This window comes from Protopterus annectens, chromosome 14.part0 (assembly GCF_019279795.1).
Source record: "Protopterus annectens isolate FY-2018-M chromosome 14.part0, PAN1.0, whole genome shotgun sequence".
NCBI classification, from domain to species: Eukaryota; Metazoa; Chordata; order Ceratodontiformes; family Protopteridae; genus Protopterus; species Protopterus annectens.
In genome coordinates this window covers 883,579,570-883,592,061 of record NC_056748.1, presented here as the reverse complement: position 1 = coordinate 883,592,061, position 12,492 = coordinate 883,579,570, and positions in this window count along the sequence as shown.

The following is a 12,492-nucleotide window of genomic DNA, read 5'->3' as shown; positions in this document are numbered from 1 at the left end:
AATAATAAAAGAACAAAAATCACAGAAAATATTTAAAACATCATTGCAGAACAGTCTCAAATAAAGAAAGAAAAAATATCTTTGCTAAGCTTTGCTATATTCCTGACTATATCTAAGACAATTATACTGTTCCCTAGACTTACTTACTCAGAGCAAGGCAAATGTGTGGTGAATAGATCTTGTCAGGTCCAAGATTGAATACAGAATGCTTTCTATCTCTCTCAGACAACTCTCAAATTAATAGCTCAAATATTAATGCTGGGATACCTTGCAGAATGACATAATTTCTTATCATCTGACTTTATCCCAGGTAAAACCCCCACTGGTGAAAGCTAGCAGTATTTAGCATTCACCTGTGAAAATACAAAGACAAGGCTTTTCCTCAGAGCTTTGCAGATCCTGGAAGTCATGAAACAATAAAGCACTCCCAAGACAATACAGAAAACTTCTTAGCACAGACAATGTGTCTGTTGCTGCACTGAAACTGAAAGATAACATCTTTTTTATGGCCTAGCCATAAAGTAATTTAATTTCAGCTATTTTTCTGAAGTTTTGCAAGTTAACCTCCTATATTCCAGTTTCCCCTGTTAAAATATATACATTTAAACAGTTACTATAGTGTATGCACATTTCAGTACTATTCCAGTAGGGTACACTTTGGATACATTTCAAACAGCACATTATAAAATAACTATTCAACACACGGCTGTATAAACCATCTTATATGACATACTACAACTCTAATATATTTGTAACATCTCATATTATTCATGTTGATATTCACAAATGACATATAATTATTTACAAAATTCCAGATAGCTGGGCTGGCAGTATCTCCTTTCATGGCAATAACTATAACTTATGTAGTGCTTTCATGGCAACGACCAGTTATGTCATACTTCTGTGTCCATCACCATTATTCTAGCCCCATCTTCTTGTCCACAGCCCAATAATATGCTGAGATGTATCTAAATATTTTAGTTTCTTGTGTTTTTTATAGACCTTTCCTTTACACAGTTACACTCATTCTATGTTGTAGGAGTCCGGGAAGTTTTGCTATATGCAATAAGTTCATACGTTAATATGAGGCCTTTAGTCTGCAGACTATTACAAGCCTAGCCAATAATCAGAGGTCAGAATCAAACTCTTTACGTTGTATCTGTGATGTAAAAACCTCACCCATTATGCCAACACTGAATGTTACCAAATGTCATTATCAGGGTTTGGCTTTTTTGGAGTAAGTAGGGGCAGTGATCATTAACTGTGTTTTGTGTTGAGGTAGGTTGGCATCATATTCCAAGAACCTATTTTCCTATGAGGCGTGCATATTTCTGATAGTCAGGTAATAAGAACATCATGACAGAGCCCCTCCATAATGTTACCCCAGTATTTTGAAATCTGGCTACCTGCAAGGAAATCACAATTATGTTGTTGCTATGTCTGATAAGTGTAGCTACAATGATAACAGCAGAAATTATAAACTTATCCAACTAAGTTGCTTGCTGTTTTTTTTTAATGCATCAATTTGATAATGCAATTACTATACTGTTTCCTCTGCACCCATTTGGCAAACCGGAGATAAAATGTAACAGTCTAGAAAATAATCAAAAAGCATAATGCATATACGGCAGAGTATAAACTGTGAGGTTACACACTACAAAAATAGTAAGCAGAGAATTTCAGCAATGCAGAATATTATAAAAATTAATTCTGTCCACAGTCAACTCTGCTAATTGCTTCAGAATTTTTTTTTATTTTCTAAAGTTTATACCTAGATAGTTAGGTGTACAGTTATGCAAATAACCCAATGACATCAACAAAAAAACAATATTCTTCAAATGACAGAAACACTGATCATATAAGATTATTGGTTCTGTGTGAAGTGTCATTGCCAAGTTTGCTGAACCTAAATAAAGATTTACAAAACTATGCCTTGTTAGAGTAGCTTTTCATTTAAGTTTGTTAGCAACATGATATGATCACTAGGTACTACATTTAATGATAAGCTGAAACAATAAATGGACACTGCATATGAGAATAAATAATGACATGTAATTAGCTGCAGCTTTTAAAATGTAGGTGCCTTTGTCCTCGATGGAGATATTTTTGAATCTATTCATCTACTGGAGTGGAGATTAATCTCAACATGCATCATCAGGAATGGACCACCTGATGCTAAGTTAAAACAGTTAGCAGTGCAGCTAGAATATGTCTGTTTGGCAACTGAAAACACTTCCACGCCTGAAGCATAGGAGGGGGTCAGCTGGTCTGTCATCCTGAAATCTTGTACTAGTTTCACATTAATACCTCAGCTGACAGTGGGCAACAGGTTGCGAAGAGCTCTTTCTCTGCTGGAGTTTCCTTAGGGTATAAAAATACCTATTGCTAACACTGCTGTGCAAAAACCCTAAGCCTTCTGGAGTTTGCTACATACTTTGGAGCTCTTAAGATTTCTTCCTATTGCCCCTTTGTAATTTGTCTCTGTTTTTTTTTTTCCCAATCTTTCCTAAGCTGATTGATTCTTATAGTCATCAAGCAATATTTTATACACCCCACTTCCCTATCTCTTTCTCTTTACCTTTAGTCTTTTTTCAGTCCCTGATAGGGAAGGCAACCTCTTATCAGGAGTCCAAACTCCTGTTTAGCCTCATTTCAATCTATTACCTTTTCTTCTTGAGTTACTTCTTTCTATTAATTTGGTTTCTTTTGCTAATTTCCTCCAGGGAATTGCAGCCTAGTCTTGCCTATTTTCTGTATACCTACTGGCAGACATCTCTGTTGGTAAACTCTTCCCTCTCCATTCCTATACTTGCGTACATCTTTCTAGAATACTTTCTACTACTTTATGAAATACCCGCGGTGGTGGTGCTGTGGTAGCGTTGTCGCCTCACAGTAAGACGCTGTCCTGTTCGATTTTCAGCTAGAGCATCTTCTGCGTGGAGACATGTGTGAAAGGGCGTACCTTCGTTGAAGGTTGTGCGTCAGGTCTGGTAACTCGGCACGTAAAAATCAACTACCAATCATTAGCGGACTGGAGTTCCGCTGTGGCGACCCCTAACCAGGAAAAAGCCGAAAGACACAGCAACAACTTTATGAAATTAATATTCTGTATGGTTGCTATTCTCCTTAAGGGCTTCCATCTGAAACCCCCCCCTTTCGTCATCATCATCCCCTCCCACTTTGATTTGTAACCTCCTGCTTGAGTCATTTCTATGAGCTTTAACCATGTAGCTTTAAAGTACCACCTTTGGCCATGTTTTCCTATGGTGAGCATCAACTATTAGGTTAATAGGATCGCAGATGAGTACTAAGCTATTGTCTGTGATGGGAAATTTTAATCCTAGCCATGCTTCCCACTTGTCATCCTGCTGTGTTACCCCCTAACACTTAACTCTTGCCCTCTTTCCCTGCCCATTAAATTACTTCAACTCTTTATTGCCATCTATATAGTCTTCTCTGGTTAATAAAAATACACTTGACCTGTTCATAAGACTAAAGGGACTAAAGACATTTCCACTGCTTGTATTTTGCTATCCATTTCCTTAATCAGGGGTTTCTAGTTTCTTAATTTTTATGTCATCTTCTGTTTAGTCTCTCCCCACATAGCAGAATCCTTTTCAATCCATATACCTAAATACTTCAGCTTATGTCCCATTATGTATGGGTATTGCGGAACCAGGTCATGCTTCGGTACAACGTTTATTACTATAGCTTTTGTTTTATCTTTATTTTATATCTAGAAAGGGCATGAAATAATCTCAGAATGTTCCACAAGAATGCAATGTCCTTTTCTGTCTTTATCAAGTACAAAATATTATCTGCAGATAAGGCTAACACAAGCCAGACCCTGCAGCCCCTGTCAAGGTGTCCATAGGAATCTGTAGTAGGCTACAAGATTGTGTACTTGGAAACTACTTATGTTGTCTATACAATGTCTTTCTTGAACACAGACGTAGGAAGATTTTTATGTTTTTCAATCACCTTGTCTGCAAAATGGGACAGGAACTAGGATGTGTAAGATAAACAATGAGGGCCCAATGTCCACAGTTACAGAGGAATTTGCTATTTTACAACAGCCGTCTTAAGCTTTGGACGCCTTGTCAAGTATCAGAGTAATAAAGTGCTGTGGACTCTGGTACCTGTGCTGGACTGAAGAGATGACATAGGAGTCAGCATGTGGAAGTTTGTTTAAGGCCTTACACTTTCAAGTGAGAATTGGAAATGGCATCTGCCTTCTTTGCTGCCAAAGGAACAAACTCAGTGTGCCTCCAAGCTGTCTTAATAAGTTCACACTACATGCAAGGATGTACTTTTGCTTATAAACCGAAGAGACTTTCCAAAGCATGAATATTCTGGGAGAGACAGGATAGACTCATCCCCTGTCTTAGAGGCAACTGCTTCTAGATCTCTTTACTTCCCCTAGCAGCTTGATTATGAGAAGTGCCACACCTCTATATAAGCAGGAAAGAGCTACAGTGTGGTCTCACAAAAGGGTGAGCATGCACTTGACATGCATTGCATGTCATCTGACTACCGGCTCACCAGTTCACATACAACTGCATACTGACTGAAAAACATGAATATCAGTAGGGTAGATGGCATCTGCTTCTCACATCAGGTCATTATGCTACAAAGGTGTACTCTCACACCTGCATCTCCAGCTCTCTCCAGACATCAAACAGTTGTTTGATATATATACCTTCTGCTGAAAACACCTGATGGATAGCTTGGTTGGGCCTGCAGGGAGCCCTAGGCGGGAAGTTCTTGGCCATGCAATGCTGTAAACCATTAACAGTTGCCTCAAGGGGATGCTTTCTGGGATCAAGTTAGTAATCTATGGCCTCCAGCTAATCAACCAAAAGTTAAGAATAGGCAGTACAGAATCTCCATATGCAACCATCCTCAAGGTGAGTGTCAAGTGTACACCTAACCCAGGTCTCCTCATTTCTTTGGACAACTGCTGCAGGCCTAAGTCTTTCCTAGGCTAAGTCAGGCTCTGTACCTGCAGAAACTGGGGGACGGGTGTAAACACTATGTTTGCCTGCATAATAGAAAGGCCTTAAACTTCTTTTTGAATGTCTTCTGTAATAACAGGACCTCTCTAATTAAACTAAACAGGAAACTAAGTGGACTGATTCAGTCCAACAAGGCCAATTATGAGGTCAAGATAGTCTCACAGGCTAAAGACAACCACAAGGCCTTCTACAGCTATCTCTGAAACCTCAAAGGCAGCATATGTCACTGTGCCATACTGGTGGAAAATGGTGCCACCTTCACTGAACACAGCAACATAGCAATTTTGCTGACCAACAAGTGTAGCCCAAACTTCAACCCCACTCCCATCACCTCCTTCTATGAAATACATACTAGTGTAACCCCCCCCCCCACAGCTGTTAATAGGGAGCAGGTCTTGACAGCACTCACTAAGGTCAAAAACACAACCTCGGTGGGCCCCTACAATATCCTGGGATGCCTTTCAAACAGCTAGAAACATGATCTATCAGGACCACTTGAGTCACTTTTCAACTATAGCCTCAAAACAGGCTTTGCACCACAAGAATGGAAGACTGCAATGTTTATCCCAATTCACAAAGGAGGACCATAAACCTACCCTGCAATCTACATATTCAGTAGTCTGACTTATCTAATATGGAAAGCTATGGAAGGAATTATTATGGAAATCAACAAATACATAGGCAACCGTCAAACAATGGACTCACCCCAGTCTGGTTTCTTAAGGGAAGATCAAGCCTACTAAACCTGGTGGACTTCATTAAGAAGGTCACCGAGGTAATGAATGAGGGGAAAACTATGCATTCTGCCTGCCTGGACCTAACTAAAGTGTTTGATACAATAGCACACTTGGGTATAGTTGACAAACTCACAGAACTGGGTATAAACCCCTACATAACTCAGCAGATTGAAAGATAGCTCACAGACAGGACCTAGGAAGTCAGGGTTGGTGAAACCACCTCCTCTAAGAGACCAGTCACCAGCCAGTTACCACCCTTATTGGGCATCTACTTCTCAGAGGTAAAGGTTAATATCAAGAGCCTTTAAATGACCAAGTTCACAGATGACTGCAAATTGGGAGCTACCATAGATCAACCCCTGTGACACATACATCTTACAAGAGGGTCTAACGCGGACAAATGATTGATGCCAGAGTCATGGACTATAACTCGATGTCAAAAAATGCATTATAGTTCATTTTGGGAAACGACTCAGGCTAATTACTCCATCGACTACACACCCCTAAAAATGACTCAGTAGTCAGGGATCTGTGAACATATGTAGCCAGTAATCTGGCCTAAGTAGTAAAATAAATCATTCTATGTCATCTAACTTATACGTAAGGGCATGGCATCCAGATCCAAGGAAGTCATGGTGCCACTTTATCCGGCCCTTATCAAGCCCATCATTTTGTATAATGCCTGCTTTGGCATGTACCTGACCAGACATAGGCAACAGTTGGAATACCCACAAAGGTTCCTTACAAGAGAATTCAGGATATAAACACACTGTCCTATATGGATCGCCTTAACCCTATCTCTATACTCTGTTCCCTACAGGTTACAGAGATATGATCTATGCCTGGCATAAAAGGCATCTTTAGATTCAGCTTTGATGGACCTTTGTTCAGCCACAAAATGAACAGCATCAGAACCACTAGATCCAAGGATTGAAATTTTGCTTGTGACATAAATAAGATATGATGAGACAGATATATGGTTCAGAGGATCCCCATGTTCTGGAAGAGGCTATCCATCCCTAACCCTATTTAAGCATAACATTGATCAATTAATGGGAAAGCAGAAATTCACTTTAGATCTGGCCCCCATGTCTCTGAAGGAGGTAGACAGTAAATCCGAAACTAGCATACCCCCACATAACCTCTAGAAACTTCCTAACTAACACATCATTTCTAATAATTGCCCATGATACATAGGGACACAAATGCATTGGATTGCATGGCTAATCTTATAAAGGCCTTATTGGTCATCAGCTTAGTATATAACTATGAGCTATGAGCCCACATTAAAGCTGCAAATGAGTAAGTGAATAGTAGAAGTAATTCATTTCATGTATATATAAATAAAGTTAAAAACAACAGTACCAGATTAACAATTGTGTATGGGCACTGCAAGGCAATCTCAAACTGATGTGCTAATATGTTCATAGAATCATAGATGATTACTAGTCTAATGACCTCAGGGGATCTTTTTAATCTTACCTGTGATTCTAAATAAAAATCCAACTACCTGGTATGGGAATAGAATCCAATAGAACCAATTGCTTTAATTTGGTGAGTGAGTATATATTTATTTAGCTAACAAAATCATTAATCAAGTGATGCAGCTCATTATTCTGCACGAAACTCAGAGTCTGAAATTTGAAGTATCCAAACATTCACAAAACATTTAATTAATCCACATACGAAAGGTGCCTCTGGCTGCCATAAATAGTTAAATGCCATCTATAGCTATATGTATAACCATATCTATATCTCTAGTACTAGAAATGTAGGAGTGTGGTGAATCAGTATGCAGCATGCACACACACACAGACACACAGACACACACACACACACACACACACACACACACACACACACACACACACACACACACACACACACAGAACTAAAGCTGTTTTGTTCAGCATCACGGTACTGAGCTAGGTATCGGTTTATATGCAGATAGCATTTGTCATGGTATAAACTCCAAAAAACATAGCGGCACACTAACCAAAAACTGTATAAATGAAAAGAATACACTGGACAAGAGTGAAAAAATATGTTAAGCACTTTTGTACTGCTTAATTCAGCATTTCTTCAGAACAATTACACCCACAATTTATTTTCCTTTTAAACACTGAAAGAATCATGGCATCAATTCATATTTAAAGAGACAAACCTCCTTAAATAATAAATCAAAGACATTTTCTAAAAAAACTTTTTAACATTTAAAATGTTGTCTAAATGATTAATATATATAACACCTTCAGTTATCAACTACAAATAACTAGAATCAATTATAAAATCAATACTATACATTAAATGGCCTTTAACAGAGATTTTTCATTTAAACCTAGAGCAATGTCCGCTCTCAGGAATATTTGCCATTTTAATTCTAAATTCTCAAATCATTGTTTAAAGACCCTGTAAACCTACTTTTATCAACATTTTCTACAACAAAAAAAGAAATTTTCCTAAAATCTTTACACTGAAGTGAATGCTTAGCAAGAGCATTATTTAAGTCCTTCTTTTTAATGGTTAGCAAATGCTCCCTAACTTTGTCACTCAACCTCCTTATTGTCTTTCTTGTATGAAAATATTCACAATTGGAGCAGACAGCTAAATAAACTAATCTTTCACACTGACAATTATATCTACCTTTTGATATTAAGACAAAATCTAAGTGCTTGAAATAATAACTATGAACTGCCATCATATATCTACACTGCGAACAATTTAGACAAGGAAATGTCCCTACACCCCTGATTTCCATGCTATATTGGTCAGTATTTGTTGAACTTTCAAGCAATTGTTTTAAATTTCTGGTCCTTTTAAACATGAACTTGGGTTTAATACCAACTATGTCACTCAATTCTTGGTTGCCCAAAATTATTTTCCAATTATTATCAATAACTTCTTAATTCTTGATCTATCTGCACTCATAGGTAAGGGAAATTAGCAACTTAATCCTTCTATCTGTACCTGCTCCCCATCTCATCCTTGTTTATTGGGGATGAAACCTGCTTTGATAATTGGTGGAAACCTGCTGACCCTTTCTGAGTTTACATAATTTGAAATGTTTACCAACTCCTCTAGGGGGTACCCACATTCAACAAATAAGTCCTTTAAATTACCCAATTCCCTTAATAAAGATGTCATCACCACTAGTCATTCTACTAATTCTAATAGCTTGTCCTTTAAAAACATTTCTTTTCATAAATTTAGGATGAAAGCTGTCATAATAAAGGTAACTGTGAAAGTTTCTTTTCTATAAATAACACTGTTAAATTCTCTTCATTGCCAACAGGTGCAAAAATAACCCTGCCTTCCAGATGGAATGTTTTTTTTTTTTTATCATATCATGTTAAAAAAGCCATATGCACATGGGTTGGGAGGGTGGCCTAATGGTGAAGGTGTTTGCCTTAAAAACACAAGGTGCAGGGTTTGAATCTCACAAGGGATAATTGGCTAGGTTTAAAAATGCCTCACAAGGGCAGTTAGCTTAGTACTAACCTATGAACCAAACAATGTTCAGCCAAAGAATCAAACAAAAGTAGCACTAGTTCCTTGTCAGTGTTTGCTTTTCTTTTCATTCATCACATCAGTTTTTTTCCCTTGGTCTTTGTGCTCAGTGGCTTGTTAGCGTGTCATCTAATGTTGACACAGAATGTATAAAGTTCCCTTCAGCAAACTACTGTATGTATTATAACTTATTTAAAAAAAATGTGCATATGTACAGTGGACAACAGTCAAAACGTATTGTTTCACTAAAATGATGCCCACTCCAAAAGCCTAACCACTATACAGTAGGATCAATATATGGTTAGTGTGTAATTTATGCGACTATCTCATCACTGCTGCTGTATTTGATCACTCAGGTCTCACCTTCATGTCAATAACCATTAGAAAACTGTGAAAAGGTTTATCAAAATGTTTGGAAGTATTTCACAATATGTTTGAAAATTGTAGGCTTCGGTACTCAACAACACTACTCTCTAAAAGCCAAAGCTTATATTAATCACATCGCTTACCACACAGATGAGCTGTCATGAGTAGGTGACTTCATGTTGGATTATCCTTAAATGCACCACAGATTAATCTTTACCTATTTCATGTTCAAGAATGCTAAATATCGCAAACACTGTGCAACACACAGATGTTAGAGATTAAACTGAGCACTCCATTTTCAACAGAGCATATTGGAAACAAAATTACCCATGACTATTCTGCTGAAAAATTAATATTAATTTATAAATTATGTAATGTGCTGCTGGCCTCTCTTCCCCATACATGTAGAAGTAACATTTTATTCCACAAGCCCTCAAGTGCAAAAAGTTCAGGTTGCCAGAAACTATGATTCAGACACAACCCTTCAACAAAATGGTCACTATGAAACATGCAAATGTGTGTTTCTTTACGTTTTAGCAACATGCAGTTAGGTTAGTCAGACTTGCACTGAAATTTGGAATTCAGCTCCCTTGAACATATTCGACATTTGAAACAATCAAGTCAGTTAAACTTCTCGTGCATTTAAATTAACATTTAAGGTGAACCATTAATAGCAGGGAAACTCAGTCAAAATGAACAAAACGTTATAGTCACTACTTCATCCATGTGAATGAGGATGTTTTTACCACTTATCACACCTATTGTTAGACTTTCTTTGATATTGAAAAGTTCACGGATTGCCTGGTTTAAATAAAAATTCATGCGATCTTTACAGCTCTTTGATGTAGTGGGATGAAGACCATAACATGTCGCACATGACACGAGTTTAATTAGTGTCTTAAGTGCCTGTAGGAGACAGCTTTGCAGAATGGGGATAGCCAGCTGGCTTATCCTGGGGGTAGCATGGATCATCACATAGGGCAACATTTATGGGGAGCACTACGTATTACCATATAGAGACTGAGCTTTTGGGCCTGCAGTATTATGGTGCTTAGTATCAGCAAACCGAGGAGAATGACACATATGGAGGCATGCTTCCCCCAAAGGGACTACAACAGCAGGATCGGTAGAGCTGCTTAGGTGGACAGTGGTTCTGCCAATGGAGAGAGGGTAGACTGTCTCCCAGAACCTACTAGCTGGGCCACTCCCTACCACCCGACTGCTGCTGGGTAATGGGAAGGAAAGCTGACTGGGATTCCTGGGCAGGAACAAATGGGCCATAGGCTGCTTACCCAGCCCTGGAATCAATGGGTCGACAGAGTGTTCATAGCAGTGTCACCTAGCAAGGTGTTCAGAGGGACAAAAAGATTAAGCTCTAACACAACTTGAATGATGAAATCAACTGAAAAATGACGTGCCCTGGCTTTCCTCATTATTTTAACATTTTGTTAGTTGCTATCCTTTCTTTAAGATTTACTTGGATATGTAAATAGTTTTAGCATTTTAGTCAAAATTCATGACTACACCGCAACCGCGAGTAAACAGCATAACTCATAAAATAACTATATATTAAGGCCACAGTAAAGGATCGCAAAAAATATAATGGCCTGTGCAAATTGCAACTATATGAGAAATATAAAAGCTGTTGAAGTAATTACCTCAGACAGTCAATCAGAAAGCCTCTATGAGATCCTTTCCACTGATAAAATATTTTACAATCATACCATGGAATCACCTGACTGCACCTATCAGTACGACAGAAGATATGATAAATGGTACAATGAATTCCCCAGTTCATGATATTTAATGTAAACAGAGTAATTTTACTGTAAACTTTCCAACATGTGCTAGTAATTATTAAAATAAATAAAAATAAAAAAGTCCATTTGTCAAAAAAAGCAACTGTAAATCTATCACTGAGGACCATCCTTGATAGATCCTTTGCTGTGTTCATCGCGTCTACCAATCAGCTCTCTGTAAAACTCAAAGACCTAGGCTTAGGGATGCGTGCACAATGCTGCTACTGGTCTGTGATGTCACTGACTGGATACATAAGTAGGCTTATCTCCCAAGCCAAACAGTTCTTTTTCCACAACTCACACTGGTCAGATCTTAAGCATTGCCACCGTTAGCAAAGTTTGGTGCATTTGTATGGCTTATAAGTAAATTGTCTATGTGGCCATGAAATTAACAGCATTACCTCAATTGTCATGGGAAGGGACAACATTTAATATGCTGTATCAAAGATTCAACACTGTCAACTGTTGTTGAAAGGAGAGAGACTTTTGTCCTACTTTAGAATGAAAAAGATGGAGGCCACAGTTTGGGTCCGCCTCACATCTCTAGGTGTCAGCCAAAGCTTCTGTCTTGTTCTTCCAGATTTTAGCCATGACTTTTTTTCTTTTGTTATATGCCCTATTAAGGTTAGGATTCCACTGATGTGGTTTGTTTTTGGGTTTATTTCTAGTAGGTACAGCAGCCTTTATACAGCCATTTACATGGTTGTACAGGGTCTCTTTGAACAATTCTGCATAGGTTATTGTGAACTTGGGGTTGGGTGGGGCACTGAATTTTGATACCCTATTACTTAATAGGGTTTAGTTTGCTTTGGAATAGTTCCTCACTGTTATGGGGCTTGCTGGGGTTACCAAGTTGATCTTTATTTCGAAAGAGACAGCTTTAAGTCCAACTTCACCATTCAGTATGTGACACGGGGGGGGGGGGTGCAGCGCTCTCTCATATCGGTGAGTCCCAGGTCCAGTATGTTTGAACCTCTGGTGGGAGTGTGCACTATCTGGTCAAGGGTATTTGTGTTAAAGACCAGGAATCACTGTGCTTATGAATATGAAGCAGTGTATGTTTCCCAG